At 35.7% G+C, this 21994-nt stretch overlaps 1 protein-coding gene and 1 pseudogene across 2 annotated transcripts in view; both read right to left on the reverse strand.

The window, feature by feature from the left end:
• Positions 1 to 21994, reverse strand: part of FREM2 (FRAS1 related extracellular matrix 2) — a 294853-nt gene that overhangs the window by 251777 nt on the left and 21082 nt on the right. The window lies entirely within an intron of this gene.
• On the reverse strand, positions 16328 to 17829 carry LOC107533975 (serine/threonine-protein phosphatase 2A 56 kDa regulatory subunit delta isoform pseudogene; annotated as a pseudogene).

Genomic DNA, 21994 nt, shown 5'->3' on the forward strand with positions numbered 1-21994 from the left:
CACCAAAGCCCCACTGAAGCAAGTCCTGCTCCATAGAGTTGGCTCCTGCACAGCAGCTCATCCACCGTAGTTGCAGCCAATCCTCACAACTGATTGGCCTGGGGTTAAATCCCTCCCAGTGATGCTATCACCAATCAAGGCTCAACTACATAGGACAGTGCACACAACTCACACCAGAGTGCACCTGGAGTGCTCAGCTCAGGTGACTGGGGAGGCTGAGCCACTGGGCCCTACAGGACACCTACTGTGCAAGGTCACTCTACCAAGTCCAGAAGACATGGCAGATCTACTTAATACATAGAAACAAACACAGGAAAGCAGCCAAAGCATGGAGACAAAGGAAAGAACAGAAAAAATCTCCAGAAAAAAGAACTAAATAAAATGGAAGAAAATTACCAGAGTTCAAAACAATGGTTAAAAGGATGTTCAAGAAATTTAGTGAGAACTTCAAGGAACTTAGTGAGAACTTCAACAACATAAAAAAAGGCCAGTCAGAAATAAAGGATACACTAACTGAAATGAAGAATTTACAGGGAATCAACAGTAGAGTAGAGGACACCAAGAATCAAATCAACCATTTGGAATATAAGGAAGCACAAAACACCCAATTAAAACAGCAAAAAGAAAAAAAGAATTAAAAAATATGAGGATAGTGTAAGGCGCATCTGGGACAACTTCATATACCAACATTTGCATCACGGGGGTAACCCAGAAGGAGAAGAGAAGGAGCAAGAAATTGAAAACCTGTTTGAAAAAAATGACAGAAAACTTCTCTTACCCAGTGAAGGAAATAGACTTACAAATCCAGGAAGCACAGAGATCCCAAACAAGATGAACCCAAAGATGCCGAAAGGCACATCATAATTCAAATACCAAAGGTTAAAGAGAAACAGAGGATTTAAGAGAAGCAAGAGAAAAACAATTAGTTACCTACAAAGAAGCACCCATATGACTGTCAGCTGATTTTTCAACAGAAACTTTGCAGGCCAGAAGGGAGTGTCAAGAAATATTCAAAGTGATGAAAAGCAAGGACCTACAACCAAGATTACTCTACCTAGCAAACCTATCATTTAGAATTGAAGGCCAGATAAAGAGCTTCCCAGACAAGAAAAAGCTAAAGGAGTTCATAATCACCAAACCACTATTAAGTGTCTTCTTTAAGAAGAAGATAAAAAAAAAAAAAAAAAAAAACAATAAAAAATATGAACAATAAAATGGCAATAAATATGTATCTATCAACAATTGAATCTAAAAAGAGAAATAAATGAACAAGCAGAACAGAAACAGACTCATAGATACAGAGAACATTTTGACAGTTGACAGATGGGAGGGGGTTGGGGGGATGGGTGAAAAAGTTGAAGGGATTTAGAAGTACAAATAAGTAGTTATAGCATAGCCATTGGGATGTAAAGTACAGCATAGGGAATACAGTCAATAATATTCTAATAACTAAGTATTGTATCATATGGGTTTGAGATTTTTCAGGATGCTCACTTATTAAGTTTTATAATGTCTAATCACTGGGGTGTACACTTGAAATTAACATAATATTGTATGTCATCTGTAATTGAAAAAATTTTTTAAATTATTAAAAAATAAAAATATCCACAGACTTTTATGAGTTCTATTTCTCTACCTGAAATTGCACACTGAAAATCTCACTGATAGACATCTCAGTCTTGACATATACAAGCAGAACTTTTCATTTTCTTCAAATCATACTCTCTAAGTCAGTAAAATGCCTTGTCATTTACCCAATTGCTTGAGCCTAAAATCCCCAATTCAGTTCTCTGTAGATCTGCAAAAGTAAATATGATTAATTTCTTCAGTTGTAAAAAAATAAGTAAAATTCTTTTCTACCTCAGACCTTTGCACGAGCAACCTGCATTATTTCTTTTGAGAGCTCATTTGTCTTTAAGTTGTCCCAGGGTTAACTTCTCACTTATTAGGGCTGAGCTTAAAAGTAGCTCAACTAGTCTTGTGATCTTAGCTGGCACAATAAAGGTAAATCTCAGACTTTTGTGAGAACTACTGAAACAAAAAGTTTGCTCTTCCCACTTGACTTGACCATAGTTGGTGTAAGTCTGGAGTGGTATAGCCATCTTGCCATTGCATGGCTGAGTAGAATGAAGCCAATCAATAAAGGCAAACTGAGCCAAACTGAGAAGCAGAAAGACGCCAGGTCCTCATGATGTCAGATCTAATCACCCCTGAAGTTGGCCTCTTTTAGCTTTTAATTAATGAGCCAATGCATTTGTTTTTGGTTTAAACAAATTTCAATTGTTTCTTTTTTTTAAATTTTAGACTCTCTTATTTCAGATGATACTACAGAGCCACTTGTTGTAAAATCTTCCTGAAAATGCATGACCATGTTAAAAAATATTCCACCCTTTTAACTTTTTTCTTCTTGGTGTTGAGAATATTCTTTCACACAAATATTGTACTTAAATTTAAGGACTACTTATGAATATCATTAATCTTAAAACTTTTCATGTACTTTTAGATTTCTGTAGTACAGGATAGGAAATATTGGTATAAAAATTGTTATAAATGTGGGAACATTTTCCTTTAAAAACTGTGAATATTAGAAAACTGGAGAATGTGTGATTCAATATAGTGTATGTTAAAGCTTGCTTTTAGTTTTATGAGATTAAAACTTTTCTATAAAGACACATATTCTTTCTGAAGTGATGTGTCATGTTTCGTTTTTTCTTATGGAAGAAAGACAAATTATTTTACCAAGGAGTATTATTAGACTAAATACTAAAAAATTTCTCTATAATCAGAAAACAATTATCTGTATTTATATTTGTATATATTTACAAGTAGAGGGGGAAAAAAGAAAGAAAACCTCAATGCACAAATACAGTATTTTAAAAATTCCTGAATAATTTATATTTAGAAATATAGGAAAGAAATCACATCATTTTCTTCCAGGTATAATTAGAAAAAGATAAAATAATAATATATTATTTATTTTGAGTGTCATATGCTCAGAATCAGTACTTAATATTCAGCTAATTGGCAAATATTTATCGAGTAGTTAGCATAAGGTAGCAATGCTTTGATTTCATTTATTAGTCACTAGAACATGTGTCAGTTGTTATATTAGACACTTTACATATTTATCTGTTTTAGTCTTTAAAACAATGCTTAGAGGTATTTTTCCACTTTGCAAATTTGGAAGCTAATGATTAGAAAAGTTTATTTGCCTGAACTGAACAGCTAGTAAATGACTAAGCCAGCATTAGATGTTAGATTTGTCTGACTCTGTAAAGACCCTGTTCCTAATCACTAAACCCTACTACCAATATTTTTAAAAATTTTATCACAACAAATCTGAGAATTAACTTTAAATTTTAAGTTAAAAGAATGGCATTTTCAGTCCTGGCTGGGTAGCTTGAGCATTGGTTAGAGCATCATCCTGATCTCCAGTCAGGGAACAAAGAAGAATCAACCAATGAATGCATAAATAAGCAGAACAACAAACTGATGTTTCTCTATCTTTCTCTGACCCTTCTTTTCTTTCTGTCTTTAAAGTCATTAAGTAAACTTATCCCTGACCACTCTGGCTCAGTGATTAGAGTGTCGGCCTATGAACTGCAGAGTCCAAGGTTCCATTCTGGCCAAGGGCACATACCTCAGTTGTAGGCTGGACTCCCAGTCCCAGGTCGGGGTGAGTGCAGGAGACAACCAATCTATTTGTCTCTCTCTCACATTGATGTTTCTCTCTCTCTCTCTTTTCCACTCTCTCTGAAAAAACAATGGAAAAAATATCCACGGATGAAGATTAAAAATAAATAAATAAAATAAGTAAACTTAAAAAAAAATTCACAGTTTCCTTTTTGGAATCATTATCAAGAATGAATTAATGCTAGTCAATATGTGGTCACTTATCATGATCCTTAACTGAGATTTAGTCAACTCTAGGTTGTGACAATCTTATTTTCTTGTATATCAACAAAGAATAAGGGAGTTGAAAATTAAGTGGTAGTCTATCAGTTTTTAAATTCTATTTTGACAAAATTAAGATGTTTGTCACTTTAATACAACTTGCTAAAAGATATGTAAAAGTCCATTTAATTCAGCAAATAATTATTGAAAAACCATACACAAGGTGTAGTACAAATTACTGGGGTGAATGAAGGTGTAGCTTCTGTTTCCAGAGGTTGTTAGAGTGAGGAGTGAGGTAAGGACAAAGAAGGAGCTGGAAGGTATTCTAGGCAAATGAAAAAAACCCGAAGAAGGGCACAAATAATAAAAGATAGGCAATTTTCTGAGAATACAAAATTCATCAGATATCAGATATTGACATACAGTTTTGTTGGGCTGAAATACAATAAAATAAAAGTGAAAAGATAGATTGGGTTAATTTTATCATGCCTTTGAATAACATATTGAGAACTTTGTACAGAATATAGTAGAGCATCAAAGCTCTGAAAGAATGCTACACTTTAGTTATATGTGTTGGTGTATGTATCTGTTCTAGTGACATTTTTGTGTACAAATATTATTAGTATTATCATGAATTAAATCCTCACATAAATGTTGACTTTAATAGCTAAGTATGATTTAATTAAATTTCTCTTAAGTCCCTTTGTCTTTAATTAAGTTTTAATGTTGTCATAGGTTTCAGAGCAAGACTTCAGAAGCTGCCACATTTGAAATGAAGCAAAGCACAAGAAACAATGAAACCTGCAGAAGTCTTAATTAATCAGCTTGATAGAGAACACAAGAGATGGAGTGCACTGGTATTAGGGATTAATTCTCTCATTTAATCATGGTTGAGAAAGGATAGATTTAGAAAGCTCAATAAATATTAGCTGTTATTGAAATTTTTTTAGTAGATAGTGAAGAGACAATACATGACACCACACACATAGCAAGGATTCTGAAAATCTTTTCCAAATATTTCTCAACCAAAATTTCTTTCACCTCACCCCTCATCCCAATTCACCAAATGCTAAGGAAGGAAATTTTCTTTATATAAGTAGGGTCAGGGAAGGATTATGAATATTCATAATTTATTATTTTCAATTTTTTCTTTGTATTATATTTGATAAAGTGAAAATTTTATGCATGTTAAAAGCTCATTACATAGTGCTTACGTTATGTGCCAGACACAGATATTAATGCATTTAAGATGAATAAACAAATTGACTATGGCACACCCCTACCCATGGGCATTTTCAGTTGGGTTTTAAATATTTCAAAGCTTAAATGTTCAACAGTCAACTAAAATTTTTGCAAACCCCTTCAACAGATTTTCAGAAATAAGTAATATAACGTACTTGGCATGTTGATACTAATTCTGGGTCACTCATTGAATCTCTGAAGTCAAGTGGGTAGGAGGTAGGATGGAAAAATATTACCATATATTAAATCTACCTGAATATCTTTAGATAACCTTATTAGAACAGTGGTCATCAAAATGAGTTTCCAATGTCAGTAGCCTTGGCATTGTCTGAGCTCCACCCCAGACCTACTGAATCAGATACTGTGGGAGTAGGGCCCTCCAGGTTATTTTGATGCATGCTAAAATTTGAGAATCACTGCTCAAGCAATATAGACTTAGCTTACTCAGTTAAATCAGTATTTAAAAAAAGAAGTCAGAATTCTAGGTAGGATTTAGAACGTACTCTTTCTAAATAAGTGTTTCTCAGTCTTGGTTACATATTGAAATTATTTGAGGAGCTACAAAGAAGTACCAATGCTTGTATCCCAGCTCCAGAGATTTAGGTTTCTGGACTGGCTTGGGCTTTTTAAAAACTCCCCAGATGATTCTGATACCTAACTAGGGATGAGAATTTATTCTCTCTAAGCCATAGGTCATATACGGGAAAAACCCATTTTAGAATTCTGATCTCCAAAGTGTAAGGTAATACATTTGTGTTGTTTTAAGTCACTAAATTTGTGGTGGTTATAGTATCAATAAGAAATTAATACAGTAAGTCTGAGAAATTTAATTCTTTCAGTCTAAATTTCCTCCTAAGTAAAATAGAAATAATAGAGATGACTAGCTGCTCTTATAATAATCCAGTGAGTTGACCTGGATAAATTGCTGGACACATAGAAAGTATTCAAAAACATACTGTTCCCTGTCTCTTCTGTCACCATGAATTTTGCTATGATGGCTACGTTAAAAACTGAGGGTATGACATTAACAGATAATTGTCTAATAGATTTCATAAAAACATCTCTTAAATGTAATTTGTAATTTTTTATAGTAAAGAGAAAGAAGATGGTAGAACAAGAGCTATTAGCAAATACTAAAAAATCTCTTTATGTGCTGCTTATCACTGAATTTAACCAACTTTATCTAAAAGATCATTTTCTCAAGTGAAGCTTGAATCACAGAAACTTAGAATTAATATCTAATCCAGTCTTACCCTATATAAGAACCAGTTTTAACACTCTTGGCTATAGCCATTCAGTCATGACTTGAATACTTTGAGTGAAGGGAAGATTATGATGACAGCTCACTTTAATTTCAGGCAGCACTTCAGAGCTAGCCAAATCATATCTTTCTTCTACTTCCTCCTTTAGTTGTGTTCCAAACTTAACTTATTTAAAGTCATTTTCGATAAAAGCTATTTTTTACCTGGATGCACAACATTGGGAATAGAAAGGGAATGTAATTCAAATTTGTGTGTTTGTGTGTGTGCATACACATGCACACATACATTTGTATGTTGGGCAGACATGAAAGAGCAGATATGATTCCTTGAGCCAACAAGATGGGGATAAGTAAGAGAAAAGGGGAAGGAGAAGAAATGTATATATTTAAAAAAGAATATGCTGTTGATGTTATGAAACCACAAAGATGTGTCCTAATGGCTCTGGGGGTATGAGAGTAGCTGGGTGCAGGCTGATAAGAATTTTGCTTACACATCTATTTTTGTTTAAAAAATAGCAAAACGCAATGCACAAACTGCAAGTAGGATGGATCACAGAAAAAAAAGTAAAAACTGGGAGTAGACTTTTGTAAAGGTCTTTGTCATGAGCTGAAAAATAAGCTCTCAAATATTCCAGTTATGTAGAAAGCACTTGTTTCTAAGTTCCTGAGGAATTCAGTCATCTTAGTTAGGTAGGATATGAAAGAAGAAAAAAAGCTATATCTCCCTAATGTTCCCTTAAACTACTTTAAAATAAATCATTTTCCCTCTTATTAATACTCTTAATTTTCTTCAAAACTCAAAAATTCTAAGCACAAATTATTACAAGTAAAAAATTTATAATCATGTAGCACTTTATAGTTTACAACAAGTTTTCATTGATATTACTTAAGCTTTGACTAAGGTTAAATTAATTTACATTAATGAAAAAGATATTTTGATCCATATGTGGGAAATTGGAGATTAGAAAAATTAAGGAATTTAATCAAAGTTAAGATAATAAATGGCCAAGATAGGATTTAAACCTGTTCTCTGCACTCTAGGTGCTGAATTCTCTCTACAATACCATCAATTTTGAAATATAAATTGTCTCTAAGTGAATTAATAGGGACATTATGGACATTTATTATTAATAGAACTATTCTGTGAAAAATAAATGTCTCTACTAAGAAAAAACACACACAGCTGGTTCATTAGAAGTGAATGATAGCAGATTTAAAATCTAAGTAGGATTTAGAAACAAATTAGAGTTATTAGACCTTTCCATAGATTGCTTTGCCAAGTCTTGGTGTCTAGAGAACTCCAAATTAGCAAATAAAGATTACATACATCTCTTCTGCTTCTGGATTCAGTCTATTGAGTTATCCTACCTTATCTAGAGAGAGATTCTGCTTTTTATTTGTTTAGCAACAGCTAACAAATCATCCCTGCAGTTCATTCACCCTTCCCTATGTTTTGAACTATTCCTTTTGTATTTAATCACTATTGCAAACATTGCAAAATATGATGGGATTTCTGGGGTGCAGGTTTTCTTTCTTATATTGATTGATCCTTCTTATCTCTTATGAATGCCATTTGTTAAAGTGCATTTAAACAAATATGTCTTCAAAATTTTGAAGATGAGGCTGTAAAGACATCTTGAAATCCATGAAAATCATTTTTGAACAAAATATTTCACCCATCTCGTAACTTTGAAGATTAAAGATACAATTGAATATTTTGATCAGCAAACAATAACTTTACTTTCAGGAGCATTTGATAATTATATACCTAATATAATTTTTAATGAGGTTTATATAGCCCCATTTCTTATGGAGGCATCTCTTATCTCAGGATCCTAATTTCACTTTCGTCATTGATGGACATGAGGCTTAATACTTTATTCACCAGATATTTTTATTGAGCAAGTTTATTCATTTGAATATATTACCAATTGGCTACTATATACAGAGTACTATGCTTTGTACTACTCAAAACGCAAATACCACTGTGATAAGGCCTCTCTTGCCCCCAAAGAGTTTATCATCAGAATAAAAAATCAACAACTACAGGACTGGGTAGGCTATAGTAAGTTTTTTTAGAGTACTATAAGCCAGCGTTTCTCCACAGTGGTACTATGGGCATTTTAGACTGAATAATTATTTGCTGTAGGAGGCTGTTCAATGCACTGTAGGAAGTTTAAAAGCATCCCTGGCTTCTCTACCCACTAGATGCCAGTAGCATTTCCTCCGCCCTGAGTTGGTTAGTCGAAAATGTCTCCAGACTTTATCAAATATCTTCTTGGGTACAAACCTGTCTACAGTTCAGAACCACTGGCATGACAAAGGAGAAAGAGCTTGCTTTGGGATGAATAAATCTGCCAATATTTTAATAGAATTTAAGGCTTATGAATGGTGTTTTAAAGGAAAGTAGGAAAACATAAACTTATACTTGGGGGAGATAACATAAATAAATGTGTTGACTTGTGAAATGATAAATAGGTATAATGGTAAGAAATCCATTTGAGGCAGAATGTACGTAAACAAGAAGAAATACAAAAGAGGTTGGTTGGAACAATAGAGTGGTTGACCTTAAATGCATAAACTGAACTAATAAATATACAGCACAGTTTAGTCAACAGATAATGGAAGAAAACTGAACACTTTGAACAGGGGAATGAATGAAAAAAATGATGCAAGGAAATATAAATCAATAACAACAGTATATATCATAGGCTCATTACATCATATGTACACTTCCTTGTGTCATGTAGTCCTTGTAACATTGCTGAGGGACTGCTACATTAGAATTATGTTCTCATTTTTACAAACAAGAAAACCCAAGCTTACAGAATCCACAGAAGGCATGAAAAAGAGGGTCAAATGAGATTATGCAAATGAAAAATAGCAGGTTGTGAGGACTAATTAGATGGAGGGTGAAGGAAGAAAATTAAAAGTTGATTAGATGATCGTGAGAATAGACATACCATTTAAAGAAATGGGAACAAGAGAAGAATAGCATCTGACACAGCTAGCTAACTACAAAGTTACCACCTAAGAATAATTCCGAATGTAATAAAATATTTTCAGCTTTTTATTCATATTAAGGCTTAAGAGGCCTATTTTGAAACTAATAGTAGAAAATGTTATTAATTTATTGAAGTATAAACTGGTTCCCAAATAATAATATACTAGGATCCCATAGAATAGAAGTCTATGTGTGTGAGAGTGTGTATGTATGTGTGTGTGTACCTGCTTGCATCAAAGTAACTGATGGGATAAAAATAGAAATATATATAAAATGCTTTTTGAATTCTCATTAATAAAGATACTGAATGATCATTAAAACACTGCAAGCGGTCTATATGGATATATTACCCTCAGGAAAAAAATTAAAATGTGGCAGAACCTATATTAAACTATTTTGGTAGATTCAAAAGAGCATTAATGATGAATTCAGTTGTATCTACTACTTACAATAATAAAAACAATACTACAGCAACAACAAAAAAGCATAAGACAATTAACAAAATCACCCTGGATGAAGCAAATATGTAACAAGGCAAAGTTATGTTTTATAGAATATTGCAGAAAAGGCCTTAACCACAACCTGTATTATACACCATATGTTCTTTATCTGACCTGTTTGCATCAAATTCCTTAATTCTCAGTCTCAGATATCCACAAGATAAGCAATTATAATTAAAGTTGTGATCACTATCAATATTTATAAGTAGTAATAAAGTATAGAATACTTTTTTATTTAATATATCTTTATTGATTTCATAAAGAAGAGGGAGAAGATGAGAGAGAAAGAAACATCAATGATGAGAGTCCTCACTGAGCAGCTGCCTCCTGCACACTCCCTACTGGGGATCAAGCCTGCAATCCTGGCATGTGCCCTGACTGGAATCAAACAGCCATCGCCTGGATCCTAGGTCTATGCTCAACCGCTGAGCCACGCTTGGCTCGGCTATAATGCTCTTGTTAATCCATGTTTTATAATTACATGAACTCAATTCACAATTTTTAATAGAAAAAAATTGCTTTAAAATTCTAAAATAATTTTTAATTTTTAGTTACTAATAAAACTGTTTTTAAAGCTACCCATACATAAATATAATAAAAAGTGATTTGACCAACACATTAAAACTTTAGAAATAATTCCATTTAAAAGACAATTCTTAAAGAAGAAAAACTGTATTATTTCATTCATATGGGTAATATAAAACAAAAAGTAATAAACGAACTAACAAAAAAAACTCATAGATACAGATGAGCAAATGTTGGTTACCAGAGGGGAAGGAAATGGGGGGAGGGTGAAATATGTAAAGGGAGTATAATATATATTTGAGTGGAAATTACACTATATGGTCTACAGATGTTGAATTATAATGTTGCACACTTGAATATTATATAATATTATTAAACAAAGTTACCTCAATAAATTTAATTTAAAAAGACAATCTTTTCTCTCAAATCACAAAATTAAACTCTGTAAGTATCTGTAATTCCATAACACATTGTCTTCACTACATTCTCTACATGTATCCACACACTGACTATTTAATGAAGTAGAAAGAAACAGAGGCATCTTTAAAATAACTGATTTGTTTCTAGAGACTTTCACTTCACTTTAATAAAATATTTAGCAAAATCATTTAGAGAAAAAAGCTTCAATATGAAAAATGATTTGCTGCCCTGGCCTGTGTAGCTCAGTTAAGCATCATCCTGTGCACCAAAGGGCTGTCAGTTCTATTCCTGGTCAGGGCACATACCCAGGTTGTGGGCTTGGTCCCCAGTAGCGGTGCATGCAGGAAGCAACTGATCAATGTTTCTCTCTCACATTGATATTTTTCTTTCTCTCTCCCTCTCCCTTCCTTTCTTTCTAAAAAATCAATAAAACATGTTTAAAAAATGCTTTTCTAATCCACTTTATCTCTTACACCGTTATCTTTCTTCCAAATTAAATGAAACAGGTATCGTGTCATTTATTTGACTTTATACCCTTTTTTATGGATGTTGACTTTTACCACATACATATTTGAGGTGGAGATGGGATGTGGAGGGAGAGAGACTGGTGGTTGTCTCAGTTTTCCCATAATGATGCAAGAAAAGAGGGAGCGAAGTGAGTCTATTAAGATAAGAGTATAAAATCCCATTCTCAATGGTGCCTAGAACATAAAGCAATAAGATACGGCATGTTTACTGATAACAAAGAAAGAGCAGCATCTATAAATGCTGAAATGTCTAAAAGCTAAATCGCAAAACCATAAACAAAACCTGGCATAAACACATAAGAGAAGCTCTGTTTTGTAATAAGCAAGACAAAAAGTTTGATATCACCATAAAAGCCTACGCAAAGAATATTTGGAAACTATATGTTCTTATACACCTATGTGTGTTTGAAAATTATTTAAAAGTAAATGCAAGCTTCTGTTTATTTCTCATTTTACTTTCCTTTAGATTCGTTTCTTTACCTTTGAAGTAACTTCACATAAAAATTTAACAGAAAATAGAAACCAACAGTTATTTTATGTTCAGCATTTACTCATGACTTCACTCCAAAAATATTTATTGAACTTCCACTAAGTGCCAAGTGTAGACTCAACATTGAACAAGGAGACATGAATATGAAAGAAGCAAAAACCAAACAAACAAAACCCACCAGTTCCTACATTGGAAAAACATTATGAACAAAAACATATGTAAAGTGTTCAAAGCTGGTATACTGATTTTTGAAACTAGACCACCAACTTACACCATATACAAGAATAAACTCAAAATGGATAAAAGACTTAAATGTAAGTCATGAAACCACAACAATTTTAGAAGAAACCATAAGCAGAAAAATCTCAGACATCTCTTACAGCAATTGTTTGTTGATACATCTCTTAGGAAGAGGGAAACAAAGGAAAAAAATAAACAAATAGTACTACATCAAAATAAAAGCTTTTGCACAGCAAAAGAAACCTTCAACAAAATGCAAAGGGAGCCCACTGTATGGTAGAACATGTTTTCCAATGACACATCTGATAAAGGGTTAATATAAAAAAAAAAACACAAGGAACTCGTTCAACTTAGCAAAAGGAAAACAAAACAAGCCAATTAAAATAATGGGCAAAGAACCTAAAGAGACACTTCTCCAAAATGGACATACAGATGGCCAAGAGACATATGAAAAAATGCTCATGCAGGGTGACAAGCTCTCTGCTCCCCCCATATGAGCGGGTGCAACCCCATGCATTGGGAGCAGACTCGTGCTATCACTCCAAATCCCATTTGCACCATCCTGCAGGGGCACAGTTGCTGGGAAAACGGACCACAAATCAGAACTGTGAAACCTGGTGCATCCCCTAGGAGTATCCCTTCAAGAACTCTGGTGGGGTAACCCTGAGCTGTAGGGCAAATGCCTAGCTCCCTTCTTGAAGGCCAAGTGCTTGCACCTCCCCCAACAAGAGGCCGCCTGAATACGGATTCCCAAAGCCTGGATTTACATTCCAAAACCTGCCTGCACCACAATCCAAGGGCAGATCCACAGCCTTTGTGCAAACCAAAACTGGGTTTTTGGAACCCTCCCCCCACAGAGGCCTTCACTAAGGCAGTCCCCACAAGAGCTAGAGCAACATCAAGCAGAGGGGGCAACTATGTGCTTTCACTCCAAACCCCACTTGCACCACCCTGCAGGGGCAGGCTCACTGGGAAAACGGGTCACAAATTAGAACTGTGAAATCCAGTGTAACCCACTAGGAGGCTCCCTTCAAGAGCTCAGGTGGGGAGCCAGTGAACTGTAGGGCAATCAACTGGCTCCCTTCTTGAGGGATAAGGACCTGCACCACTTCCAACAAGGGACCACCTGGATTTGCATTCTCAAAAACTCTGCACCACCAGCCAAGTGAAGATTAAAAGGGAGAAGGAATTGTTGGTCAAAACTGGGGCATCTGGAGCCACCTCCTTGCAGGTTTACATCAGGGCTTCTTACAGTGAGCCACAAAGAGAGAGAGGGGTGGCAACCTTTCTTCCAGCCACCACAAGAGCCGGTGCTACCTCAAGTGGAGGGGGCAGCCTTGATTACTCCAAGCCCCACCTACAGTGTCCTGCATGTGCAGCCTTAAAAGGCAAAGGGGTAACAAATGAGAACTGTGAAATCTGGTGTGTCCCCCTAGGAGTTTCCTTTCCAGAGCTCTTGTGTGGAGCTTAAAGAAGAGTACCTACTGCCTCTCCTGAGGGCTAAGGACCCTCGCCACCTCAATGAAAGGGTAGATTAGACTAGTATCCCCAGATTCTGCTGGCAATGCCCTGCTAATTTCATATCCACTGGGGGAAAGAGGTGCAAAGCAGAGCTTGGACATTAGACCTGACTCACTCGGGATACTCCAACAAGACCTCTGGCAGAGGACTGCAGAGACAGAAGGAAACAAGCAGCCCTCTGTCTCCCTCCAAAGGGAAGGTGACACCCCAAGTAGAGAGGGACAGCCTCATTCATTCTCTTCCTCCAAGCTCTGCCTTCACATCCCTACTGGGGAAAACACACAAGGGAAAGGTGACATATTTTAGACCTGAGGCATATGGTGTGACCCCTCGGAGCCTCCCCTCAGGGTTTCTGACAGGGCACCACTGAGCTAGAAGGCAAACACCTAGTTCCCCTCTCGAGGTCTGAGATCCTGTGCCCCCCTATTCAAAGGGAGGACTGAATTTGCACTCCCATCTCTACCTGGCTTCATCCTCTTAAGCAAAATACTGTGGGGTGAAAGTTGATACCAACCACACACAGGCCAGTGACAATCAGCTCTCAGTAACAACACAAGGGTCCGCATAACCCACACAAGGGATATCACTAGAGCATTTATCTCAGGAGTTCAAAGAGACTTTACCATCATGTCCCTCAGGATACTTACCACATAAGGCCACACCAAAAAGGCTTGGTGTCAAAGTAGTTCTACTTTACACATAGGAACAAAGGGAAAGAGACGGCTAAAATGGGGTGACAAAGAAACAATCCCCCCTCAAACTAAAGAAAAGGAAAAATCGCCAGAAAAAGACCATTATGAGATGGAGGTGAGCAAGTTATCAGATATAGAGTTCAGAGTAATGGTTATAAAGATGCTCAAACAAATTAATGAGAACCACAAGACCTTAATAGGAAGGTCCAGGAACTTAGTGAAAGCATGGAAAAAGATATAGATATGATAAATAAGAACCAGACAGAAGTGAAGAATACTATACATGATATCAAGATTACCCTGAAGGAATTAAAAGAAGGCTCAATGATGCAGAGGATCAAATAAGCCAATTAGAAGATAAGGTTAAAAAAAACAAAAACCCACACTCAGAAGAGTAACAAGAAAAAAAAACACTTAAAAAGCATGAGGACAGTTTAAGGGAACTTTGGGACAACATGAAGTGAAACAACATTTGTATCATAGGGGTAGCAGAGGGAGAGGAAAGTGATCAAGGGATAGCAAACCTGGTGGAGGAAATAACGACAGAAAATGTACCTAAAATGGTAAGGAGAAAGCCAAGCAAGTTCAGGAAGCACAGATGGTTCCAAACAAGAGGAAACCAAAGAGACCCACTCCAAGACACATCATAATTGAAATGGCAAATGTTAAGGACAAAAGAGAATAGTAAGGGCTGTAAGAGAGAGACAAGTAGTGACCTACAAGGGAGTCCCATAAGGCTGGCAGCAGATTTCTCAACAAAAACGATTCAAGCTAGAAGAGGGTAGCATGAAGTTTTCAAAGTAATAAAAACCAAGAACCTGAAACCAAGGTTGCTTTATCCAGTAAGGTTATCATTTAAAATTGAAGGTGAAATAAAGAGCTTCCCAGACAGAAGGGTAAAGGAGATCAGTACCACCAAACCAGCATTGCAATAAATGCTAAAAGGACTGCTTTAAGAAGAAATATTGAGAGAAATATACATAGTCATAAAGGGGAAAATGGGATTAAATAAGTATATATTAATAATAACATTAAATGTAAATGGAATAAATGCTCCAGTCAAAAGACATAAGATAGCTAAATCGATAAGAAATCAGGACCCAAATATATGCTGTCTCAGGACCCACCTGAGAACAAGAGATTCACACAGTCTAAAAGTGAAGGGATGGGAAAAAAAATATTCCATGCAAATGGAAATGAAAAAAAGGCTGGAGTAGCAATACTTATTTCTGGCAAACTATATTACAAAATAAAGACCATAATGAGACAAAGATGGTCACTACATAATACTAAAGGGATCAATCCAACAGGAGAAAATAACCCTTAGAAATATATATGCACCCAATATAGGAGCACCTAAATATATAAAAAATTTCTTGGCAGACTTTAAGGGGGAGTTGGATAGCAACAGGACCATAGTGGGGACTTTAACAGACCATCAATAAAAAAGGTCAACAGGGAAACAGACCTGTAAATGACACACTAGATTTAATGGATTTAATAGATATTTATAGAACATTTCATCCCAAAGCAACAAAATACACATTCTTCTCAAGTGCATATGGAACATTCTGAAAAATGGATCACATGTTAGGGCACAAAACAAGTCTCTACAAATTTAAGAAGATTGAAATCATATCAAGATTCTTCTGGGATCACAATGCCATGAAACTAGAAATCAACCACTATAAAAAAAATCAAAAATATTCAAACACAAGAAGGCTAAATAACATGTTATTAAACAATGAATGGTTTACCAATGATACCAAGGAAGAAATCAAAACTTCCTGGAATAAAAATAAATGAACACATGACAACCCCAGATTTATGGGACACAGCAAAAGCAGTAATGAGAAGAAAATTCATAACATTACAAGCATATCTCAAGAAACAAGAAAAAGCTCTAATAAACCATCTAACACAACTCAAAGAATTAGAAGGAGAACAGCAAGAAAAATCCACAAGCAAGTAGAAGAAATGAAACAATAAAGATTAGGACCAAAATTAATGACATAAAAACAGTTCCAAGAACTGATTCTTTGGAAAGATAAATAAGATTGATGCACCTTTAGCCAGAATCACCAAGAACAAGAAAGACGACCCAAGTAAATAAAATCAGAGATGAAAGAGGCAATAAAACAACTGACCCAACAGAAAAACAAAGGATTGTAAGAAAATACCATGAGCAACTATATGCAAACAAACTGGGCAACCTGGGTGAAATGGGCAAATTCTTAGAACTACACAATCGTCCAAAGCTGAATCAGTAAGAATCAGAAAACTGGAATAAGGCAATAAAAACTGATGCAACAGAAGCAGTAATCAAAAAACTCCTCTGTCTCCACTGTCCCCCTCAGAAGCTGGATGTCCTCTGTTGTGGTGGTCCCTGTCTCCATCAAGTTCACAGGAGGCAGTGGTGGTAGAGCTTGGAACATGGGATACTGGGGATTAGGTCTGGCCAGCTCCTTCATCTTTTGCCACATATTTTCTTTTTCCTTCATTTGGAACAGGTCTTTCTGCTTTTCTGTCTTGTATTGTTGTGTGCAGTCTTCAAACAGCTTATCATTCATCTCCATAAACAGCTTCAGAACACTGTAGATCAGTCCATGTATGGTCTTGTTCCAGTGGTTCTTGGAGTTCTTGGAGAGTACAGGGAACATGATGGGGAAGATTGTCACTAACCAGGCTCCTGATGTGCTCATTGTTCCAGTAATAGAGAGCACGCTCTGCCACCTGAAAATGTGAGCTCCAGACATACTTGGCAAGCTGGTGGAAGAGTGGTTCCATCTTTGCTGAACTCTGAGAGTTCAGCGTCATCCAGAATCTCCTCTAGCTTATTTAGAAACATCACCTCCTTGGGGCTGTGGGTCTTCAGCCAGAACTTGAGAAGTCCCACAATCACCGGCTCACAGAGACTGCTATTCTCCAAGAATTGGACCACATTTACCATATTCCAGCTTAGTGAGGATGGTAGACATTCATGGACTTGATCTTGTGAAGGGAAAGCAAGACATGGATAAGGAACATCTTGTGCTTTTCCATAAGGGGCAAAGCAAAGACATTGATGATGTTGCCCAGAATCTCCAGGAGCTCAGCAATTCCATTGTGATGCTCCATCTCATTGATGAAATTGTAGAAGATGTGGTTGATCTGCCTAGGAATATAAGTCCAGAGCCCTTAAAACTTGCCATAGATTCTATGCAAAAAAGCCTTGAGAAAGTGCCGCTCTCAAGGATCCAGGAGAGCAAATACAAACTTCTCGTCAATGTATTTCTTGGCTAAGTTTCACTGGTGATCATCAGACTCAGGAAACATAAGAAAAACTCCTACTTGAGCTGGAGATGTGGCCAAGTGGGTTCCAGGGTGGGCTCATCTTCCTCTGGGTCAAACTTGATTTCATTTGATGAAGGTGGAAATGCTCTCAAGAAGTTTGCTGAAAAGACTCAGTGTAAATGGCCTCGGTGACAGTGACAATATCAAGGCCATGGGTGATGTATTCCACCATTTCATTGAGTCTTGCTTGCTTCACTCCCTTGAATTTGAGATCACTGAGCGGGTCTGACACAAAGTCAAAGAGGACATGACATAACTTCTAAATAAGAAGCTCCTCCCACTCCTGGTTTGGCAAACCTTTCAGAGCAGTAAGCTTTTGCAACTCCTGGTTCTTGCTGAAACTGAAGCAGGAGGAACTTTGCCATCTCTCCTTAACAATCTGGGGCCCCCTGATTTTGCTGAACTGTGTGGTGGGTGGTGTGGTGTTCGGGATACTTGTTGGATGATAGTGGCTGTGACTGGGGCTGAAGCTGGGGCTGAGGTTGGGGTTGTGGCTGCAGCTGTGGCTGGGCCTCTCCTGCCATGACCAACAGACTTAAGCCTGATTGCCTGGTTTTGATTCCTGATGGTATTAATTAGCTGAAGTCATACAACCTCTCAGTGCCTCAGCTTCCTCATCTCAGCACTCTCACCTCCACCATCCTTGCTTGAGCTCCTGGGCTTGGCAGTGCCTTTGGAAAGTAGGGGGCTCCACTCCTTCCTCAGTTTATATGGCATCTAGACCTGTTTGGACCAGGCCCAGCTCCTGTGGTCCTGCTATGGCTAAGGCTTTGTTTGGCTATACTCAGGCAGCCATGATTTAATATTTTTATTATATGAAATTAAGAAGTATCTGTTTACTTCAAATAATTCACACAAACAATATTTAGCTTTTAAAGAACATGTTAGAAGTAATATACATATCCCATAGCACTAATTTTCCAGTTATCTAAATGGAGAATTTCAAAATATATGCTCTTTTGTTACATAAATTTACTAATTTTCTTAAATGTACACTTATTTAATTGCTTTTATATTTACAATATTAGCTAACTAAAACATCTATCAGCTGAGGTGACTACAGCATTCTATATATTAAATATATTTAGGTAATTCCAAGACCTGAACAAACAGGACATTTTATAAATGTCTTCACCCTGCTGTGGCTCAGTGTATTAGACATGAAATCAATACTATCTTTTGCAGATGTTTTGGAGTGCTATATTTTAATAAAAGCAGGTTACAATATTTAACCATCAAGCCTGTAAAATTTATATTTCCTAACATTGAAAAGGAGAAATCAAACATGCAAACCAAGCTCAAGAGATAGTGTTTCCATTATCTGACCATTATTACTGGCTTTAATGAAAATCTTAGTTTAGGATTTTCCAGGAATGAAATAAATTTCAAAATGAAGGCCATAACAAGAAATCATGAAGGCCACTTCATACTACTAAAGGAATTGATACAAGGAAAGGATATAACCCTGATAAACATATATGTACCCAATATAGGAGCACACAAATATATAAAAAAACTTCTGGAGGGCTGAAAGGGAGAGATAGATAGCAATACAATCATAGTAGGGGACATTAACACCTCACTGACATCGCTAGAAAGATCTCCTAGATAAAAAAAAAAATCAGCACAGAAAGATAAACATCACATGATCTCACTTATATGTGGAATCTAAAGAACGTAATAAACTGATGAACAGACATTATTCAATGACATGGAAGCATGGATCATACTGATGAATCTCAGAGGGATAGAGGGGGAAGGGTGGGTGGAGGGGGGGAGATTAACCAAAGAACTTATATGCATATATTCATAACCCAAACACAGGGACAATAGTTTGGAGAGGGACTGGGGAGGGGTTGGGGTGAGGTGGGATGGGTCAATGGGGAGAAAAAGGGACATCTGTAATATTTTGAACAAAAACTTTAAAAAATTAATAAATAAGTAAATTAATTAATTAAAAAATAAAATTAAAGTTTTTTTTTTAAATCGACACAGAAACAGCAACCCTAAATGACACACTAGATCTACTGTATTTAATTGATATTTACAGAACATTACCCTGCAAGCTGCTGAATATACATTCTTCTCAAGTGCTCATGGGACGTCTCAAAGGTAGACCATATGTTGGGACACAAAATAAGTCTCTGCAAATTCAAGAGGACTGAAATCATATCAAGCATCTTCTCGGATCACAATGGCATGAAAACTAGAAATCAACTACAACAAAACACTTCAAAACATTAAAACACATGGAAGGTAAGTAGCATATTATTAAAAATGAATAGGTTACCAATGAAATCAAGGAATAAATCAAAAACTTCCTAGAAACAAATGAAAATGAACACACAACAATCCAAAATCTATGGGACACAGAGAAAGCAGTCCTGAGAGGGAAGTTCATAGCACTGCAGACTTACATCAAGAAACAAGAAAAATTGTTAATTAACTATCTAACTCTACAACTTAAAGAATTAGAAGGATAAAGAGAAATTAAAATAAATAAATAAATAGTAAATAAGAAAAAAAATTCGAAGGAAAACAAAACAAAAGCCCAGAGTAAGTAAAATAAAAGAGATAATAAAGATAAGAGCAGAAATAAATGACGTAGAGACTAAAAAACAGTATAAAAGATCAATGAAACCAAGAGCTGATTCTTTGAAAAGATTAAATAAAATTGATTAATCTTTAGCCAGAATCATCAAGAAACAAAGAGGACCCAAATAAACAAAATGAAAAATGAAAGAGGTGTAACAACTGGCACCACAAAAATACAAAGGATTGTAAGAAAATACTATAAATGATTATATGCCAACAAAGTGGAATAACTGAATGAAATAGACAAATTCCTAGAAAAATACAACCTTCCAAAATACAACATTTCTGAATCAGGAAAAAAATCATAAACCCAAATAGGCTAATAACAACCAATGAAATTGAAGCAGTAGTAAAAAATAATAAAAAATCTCTCAGCAAACCAAAACCCTGGCCTGGATGGCTTCACAGGGAAGTTTTACCAAATAGTCAAAGAAGAATTAACACCTATCCTCCTCAAACTATTCCAGAAAATCCAAGAAGAAGGAATACTTCCAACCTGTTTTCACAAGGCCAGCATTATCCTAATTCCAAAACCAAATAAAGACACTACAAAAAAAGAAAATTACAGGCCAACATAACTGATGAATATAGATGCTAAAATCCTCCACAAAATATTAGCAAATCGGATCCAGCAATATATTAAAAAGATCATACACCATGACCAAATGGGATCTATTCCAGGGCTGCAAGTCAGGTACAATATTTGCAAATCAATAAATGTGATAAATCACATAAACAAATTGAAAGACAAAAATAACATGATCATTACAATAGACGCCAAAAAAGCACTCAACAAAATCCAGCACCCGTTTTTGATAAAAACCCAGCGAAGTGGGAATAGAGGGGATCATACCTCAACATAATAAAGACCATATATAACAAAATTACAGCCAACATTATATTCAAGGGGCGAAATATAAAACCATTTCCTTCCTGGGCAACATGGTTCAGCATTTGAGCATCAACCTATGATCCTGGAGATGACTGTTCGATTCCTAGTCAGTGCACATGCCTGGGTTGCAGGCTTGATCCCCAGTAGGGGCATGCAAGAGGCAGCTGATCAATGACTCTCTCATCACTGATGTTTCTATCTCTCTCTCCCCCTCTCACTTCCTCTGAAATCAATAAAGATATATTTAAATAAATAAATAAATAAAACCATTTCCCTAAGAACATGGTTGCCTGCTTTCTCCACTCTTATTCAACATAGTACTGGAAGTCCTAGCCACAGACATCAGGCAAGAAGAAAAAATAAAAAGTATCTAAATTGGATAGGAAGAAGTAAAACTGTCATTCTTTGCAGATGATATGATATTGTACATAGAAAACCCAAAAGACTCCAAACACAAACTATAAGATTTAATAAATGATTTCTGCAATCTAGCAGGATACAAAATTAACACCCAGAAATTGTTGGCATTTTTATACACCAATAATAAACTCTCAGAAAGAGAAACTAAAAAAAATAATCCCATTCATGATTGCAACAAAAAGAAATTAAATTACTTAGGAATTTATCCAAGTAGTTAAAAGAACTGTACTCGGAAAACTATAGAACATTGAAAAGTGAGAAGATATAAACAAGTGGAATAATACAGCATGTTCCTGGATTGATAGAATCAATATCATTAAAATGTCCATACTTTCCAAAGCAATCTATAGATTCAATGCAATCCTTATTAAAATACCAATGGAATATTTCACAGATCTCGAATAAATACCCCCAAAATTTATATGGAACCAAAAAAGA

This window comes from Miniopterus natalensis, chromosome 2 (genome assembly GCF_054644295.1).
Source record: "Miniopterus natalensis isolate mMinNat1 chromosome 2, mMinNat1.hap1, whole genome shotgun sequence".
Lineage (NCBI taxonomy): Eukaryota > Metazoa > Chordata > Mammalia > Chiroptera > Miniopteridae > Miniopterus > Miniopterus natalensis.